Source organism: Botryllus schlosseri, chromosome 1 (genome assembly GCF_051294905.1).
Source record: "Botryllus schlosseri isolate E-star chromosome 1, Bs_hap1, whole genome shotgun sequence".
NCBI lineage: Eukaryota > Metazoa > Chordata > Ascidiacea > Stolidobranchia > Styelidae > Botryllus > Botryllus schlosseri.
The window spans coordinates 32,476,150-32,482,149 of record NC_137236.1 but is presented as its reverse complement, the minus strand read 5'-3'; positions in this window follow the sequence as shown (position 1 = coordinate 32,482,149).

Here is a 6,000-nt window from a genome sequence, read left to right as displayed (position 1 = left end):
ATCATATAGCGTACCGGTATTTCGACTATGAAATGTACTCGAATTTAATATACGATGCAGCCCGGATTCGTATTTGTCGAAATACTAATTTATTTTCTATTACTTGAGGGTTAAGTCATGGTTAAACTGTTGAATCAAGCTTGTACACACTACTCATTTAGTTGGTTGCCGTTCAACTATAACTATCGGTGTTTTGAGTAGCTCTAGCTAGACCTATTTCCAGTTGCCGATTTTAAAAACTGAGTAGTTCTGAAGTTCTAATTCCAGTTTCGGAATTTGAAAATGGAGTGGTTCTATTTCTTAATGCAGATATTGAAAAGTGAGTAGTTCTATAGTTCTAGTTCTGGTTTCACATTTGAAGAAATATTAGTTGCCAAAAAACTAGCATGCACGTGTTGTCGTTTTGCGTGATCCGAGATACCGGTGATATGTTGAATGATGTTTATGCAGCCATTGATAGCTCAAAGCCATCACTGCTGACAGTGTCGTAGCCAGCGGTTGGGTTTGGGGGTCAAAATCTCTCCCATTCCAAAGTCGAAACACTTCCTTTTGAAATGACGATTCTGTGTATAGTATTTCCGATTAAATAAAAATCAATGTGTCCCTTCGTAAAATGAAATTATCTTTCAGAGAATGAGAAGCAGTGAATAGTTTCGCGGGTCAAGTCAAAATGTTGCTCTGTATTCTGCGGTCGATTAATTTTGCACGGTCGTTAGTTCTAGCTAGATCTGGTTCTAGCTACGGGCTTCGAAAAGAGATTAGTTTTAGTTCTAGTGTGGTTGCGTGGTTTGAAAAGTGAGTAGTTCTATATTTAGTTCTAGTTGCTGGTTTCCAAATTTGATTAGTTGTAGTAGTAATTTTAGTTGCGCTTTTTGGAAATCCAGTAATTTGTGCAAGTCGGTGTGGACAATATTGCACATATTGTGCGCGGCGTGTATTCGCTGTCTAATTCACTAGTCTTTGGAATATTTTGTAACCTTGATAGCTAACCATAAGTCTCCCAGTATGAGAGAGGTTGAGAAGTTTATGTATCGATAGTCAGGTATGATTGGTTTTAACCTGGATCCTTCCGTGGTAGTACAATACGTCACTCGGTGTCTAAATGAATCTGGTCTGCTGTAATATACTTTTCTATGCGTATAATGGAATGATAATGCTGAAAATAAGGTATGCGATATCCAAAGTGGCATAATTCCGTGAAAGTAATGTTCATTGAGAAAACAATGCAGGATGGATGCAAGCTTTATGCTAAAGAGGCAGAGCCGATTACATGTTTATGTGAAAGAGAAACTTTTGTTGAGAAAATATTAAATCGTAATCAGATTTCTTAGAAATTGTCAAGATAGAAAAACTTCCCTTCTTATCCATCTGATTGAATATATTTAGTTTTGGATTTTATGATATTTTAGTGCCTGTGAAAACAGTTATTGTGGCTTTTCCTAGCATGCCGATGTCGTTTCCTTTATATGAGATGTCGCTACATGCTGATCGAACTTACCACATCCAAACCGTAAACGGAAGTCGAATCCAGTGAATAAAGGATTATAGCATGCCCATTGATCGAGAGGTTTTGCGAGGCTGAATAGTTGTTGACTTGAAAGACTTATTAAAAATTCGCGCTCAAGTCATGAATCATTCGATAATATGCATGCGTAGAATTCAAGTCAAGTTAATTCATTTCAGTGGAGTGAATTGGATTCAGTGGATTCAAGTCAGGTCATTCAGAAAACGGTAATCGATTCAAGCCATGACTCCAGGCGCGTCAATATCAGTTGTACTCGATAAAAAAGTTTCGACTGTGCCAGTATTTTGATGATGAGATTGACTTTACTATCTAAATTCAACTTCGTTCGTTTTTAGACCCATAAAACTATACACTCTAAGCGTATTCACATCCAAAGGGCCGGAGACAGAACCTTACACAGAATTACATCGCGGTCATAAATCCTACGTGCCTACGTGCATACCTTCCTAAGCACCTACGCGAATGCATCATTTGGAATAGAATGCTGTACTCGAGTGTGAGTTAGGCTCTTGTTTCGTGTGCTATGGGTGTATATTGACACCCGTACATCAGGGTTGTTACATGGCTGGAAATACACAATCCTTGCGCTAACATGGAGGGTGGTCTATTTCCTGAAACAGGATCATATCTAGATATCCCTACTGTACGCACGTACACCAGAGATGAGCGATTTGAAATTTCTATGTCCTAATCCAATCCAAATCCGAACCTTCAAATCCAAATCTAAATCCTAATCCATAACTTTTTCATATTCAAGTCCATGTCCAATCCTAATCCGATTCCAACTGGAAATTCAGAAAAAATACCAATTTATGCAATGGAGGGATCCGAAAATTTTCTTTCACAACCAACGATTCACTTGATTCAAGATAACTTAGTAACCTTAAGTACATTAATAACTGATCTGAATAAAGTTTGTCGCCATTCGCAACACGACATTTCAATCCGCCAGAAAATTGATAAATCCAATGCAAATCCTAATCCGTTCTGAAGAAAATGTATAATCCAAATCCGCAAAATTTCACAAATCCTGTTTTTTCAAAATCTAATCCTAATCCATGCTCATCTCTGACGTACACCGGCGACATGGAGTAAAGTGCGTTCTAATGTGACTATGACGTTACCGCTGCGGGTTGATTGTGACGTCACAAGACACCGTCCCCTCATATGACTCGGGTTCTCAAACTTTCTGGACCGACTCAAATCTCTCGTGACCCGAGCCTCACGCCTCCACGTGATTGCATTTAATGTCAGTGTGTTACGTATTTACTGGCATGCATGGAATACAAAGGCGCGAACACCAAGTCGCAGCTCTGTGAAACATGTATAGTGCGCGCAACTTAAAATCGGTATGCAATATTTTTCTCTGATGGCCAATTTTGTAGTACCGGGACAAGATTGCAAGGACAAGACGATATATTCGGTGCCGACCATTTCTAAACCGGACATATCAATATTGAAGACATTGGCCAACTAGCAACGGTCATTTTGGGTCAAGGTTTTATGGCATATGTCTCAATGCAGTGGTTCCCAACGTGGGCGATATCGCCCCCAGGGGGCGATTTGGCGGTCTAGGGGGCGATAGGGCTGGGGGGCGAAAACGAACGACGGGGGAGATAGGGGAGATAGCGCGTTAAAACGTCTATATTGGAGTCAGGACCGTAACTGCCGCTCCCCCCAATTCCTGATTGGAAGAGGCGGACTCGAACGCGAACTTGACTTTTTCAAAGAATTTTGGCACTGTGCGTGATTTAATATTGCCTAGTCATATCTCTTGGTTTTGGGGTACCCTTACCCCAACAAAAATACGAAAGATTTTTGGAAATGGATACTTCGGCGTCGGAGATTACTGCGCCACGACGCACCGACACATATGAAGTTATAGGCCATGTAACATGCGACTCCGAGAAGTGTGCCAGAACGATCAGCAGATAGACGACCTTGGCCGAAAAGGAATGCCCTTGTTCTCACCGAAAACTTCGATATATTGATACTATACGTATACGTTCAATGGTCCATACCAGGGCTTTGGAGCCGGAGCTGGAGCCCGGAGCCGGAGCCCCGGAGCCGAGCGTTTTCATCGGAGCCGGAGCTCTACATAAAATCAAGCCGGAGCCGTAGCCGGAGCTGGAGCTCGTTATTTGAGGAGTAACTCCGGCTCCGACCTATTTCATAAGATGCTATTATATATGCAACAACCACATCTGCTGATTTATCATAATTGAACACCAGGCATGAATTTTAATGCTGTGCACGGCAATGGCATGGAGTAAATTGCGTTCTATTGCAACTATGATGTTGTCGACAATTGACAAGTATTCAGTATGAAGTCACAAGCCGGCACGGTGGCACCTATATGTCTTTGTTGTTACATCGGATGTTATTGACGGCTGACGGACTCTAGATTACTATAGCTAACTAACCTATTAGTAGATTAGTATTCTATATAGACCAGGAATGGCCAACCGTTTCGGCTAAAGAGCCACATGAAATAGACGAACGAGTGCGCGGTCCACTAGCCACGCCAAGCGGGTAAAATTTTCTAAGTTTATTAATAAACTAGGTGAGTATTGCTGGTCTATTGTATACCACCCGCTAGGCTCAGTTTGCAAGGACACGACTAGTCGGCGTCTGGTCACATCAATATCGAAGGTCTCCGATAATATGCGACTATCATTTTGTGCCTACATTTCACCGTCGACGATTTTATGCGAGCGCAAACGCGAAAAGACTTTCTTCCGTAATTGCGAATACATTTAGACTCAATCGGGTAAATTAGGCGTTTTTTTTTCATTTTCAGTAGGGGTAGGCTACCAAGCAAGAAATCGTGTGACAATTAAACACGCGAAGCGTGAAGAAAAATTTCGCTACTATTTTAGTTTATTGTAATGTGCGACGATTTACTCAAAATGTGACTGGACCCTGGATCTGCCAATGCGTCGGAACTGATATTTTAGTCATCAACATCCCAAGTGTTGCAGTCACAATTATAATTTTTGCTTGGCATTGCAAGTTCACAATCTGAGCAATTCATTTTCGATAATATAATAGGACATTACCTCGCGGGTCACGCTAAACCCTCTCGCGGGCCACATTTGCGGGCCACCCCTCAGACCCCTGATATAGACAGGACCATTCGATAATTTTGGAGCCGGAGCCGGAGCTGGAGCCGGAGCAGTGGTTATAATGCGGCTCCGGAGCTGGAGCCGGAGCTAATGTATGATAGAAGAGAGCTCCGGAACCGGAGCTGGAGCAGTTAAAATTTACGGCTGCTCCAAAGCCCTGGTCCATATGCGCATCAACGGTTGGAGTTGAATGTTCCCTTTCTGGCGATCTGGACCCGACAGGACAAGTGCTACCCCGTAGAGAAAAATTGTATGCCACTAAAGGAATACTTCGGTTTATCGCCCTATGGGGGGGGCGAAACCAACATTTCCGGTGGCTGACGAAGTGCTGCTACACGGTCCTGTTAGTCAGGCTCATCCAGCTTTCCAGGTAATTTGGTATGTGGGGTATTTTGCATTGGGAAAATAGCACAATCGCAATTAAGGAATATATGGTTCATGGCAGTGGTACCCAGCGTGGGCGATACAGCCTCCCAGGGGGCGATTTGGTGATCCAGCGGGCGAAAATAACGATGGGGGCGATAGGGGGGCGAAAACGGACAAGGGGGCGATAGGGGGCGAAAACGATAGAACTTTCAGTCAAATAATGATTCAATATGTGCTTGGTTTATTGCTCAGTTCAATTTATGTGAGATCGACGATGATAGAAAAGTGGCTCAATACTTGACCCATTCCAGCCTGCGATACCTGAAATGAATTTCAAGTCCCGTAAATTTGCCTCCTATTACACCTATTTTACTTGTTTATGAAGTCTACCAACCTCGTACCATCCGGTCATTGACGGTCGTTTATTCTCAATGGATACACCGCTGCTGTTACATCATAATTAATCAAATATCAGCTGTTTCTGCGTGAGCCAGCAAGCACGAACACTTTCTGTTAATACTGCTCCTTAATGTGTCGTTGCAAAGTATCCAGTGTTGCAAATTGGCGCATATCGGGGCCAAATTTATGAATATTGGCACATTTTCACGTTAGTTGGCACCAGAATTTCGAGTCTGGCACGTTGGCACTAGTTTTGCTCGTTCGATTTTCTTCAACTATCAAGGACGACGTCCACGCACGCGCTCTTCCACCATCAGTCTCGTTCGATTTTCATGCGCCCGCAACCTAGTCTTTTTTTTGCCATCTTTCTGGAGTTCGGCTCTCTCTCTCTCTGAGCTTTTCAAGGCGCTGGAAGTAAAGCGCGATCGGCGAAGAGGAGCCCATATAAACCTCCGACACATAGAAACATAGCAGAGCCGAGACTCGAACCAGCAACCATTGGTGTCGTGACTGCAGTGTTTAACCAACTGCGCCACTCATTTTCCCAATCATTTTATCTGATCTCTATTAAGATGTAAAGACATT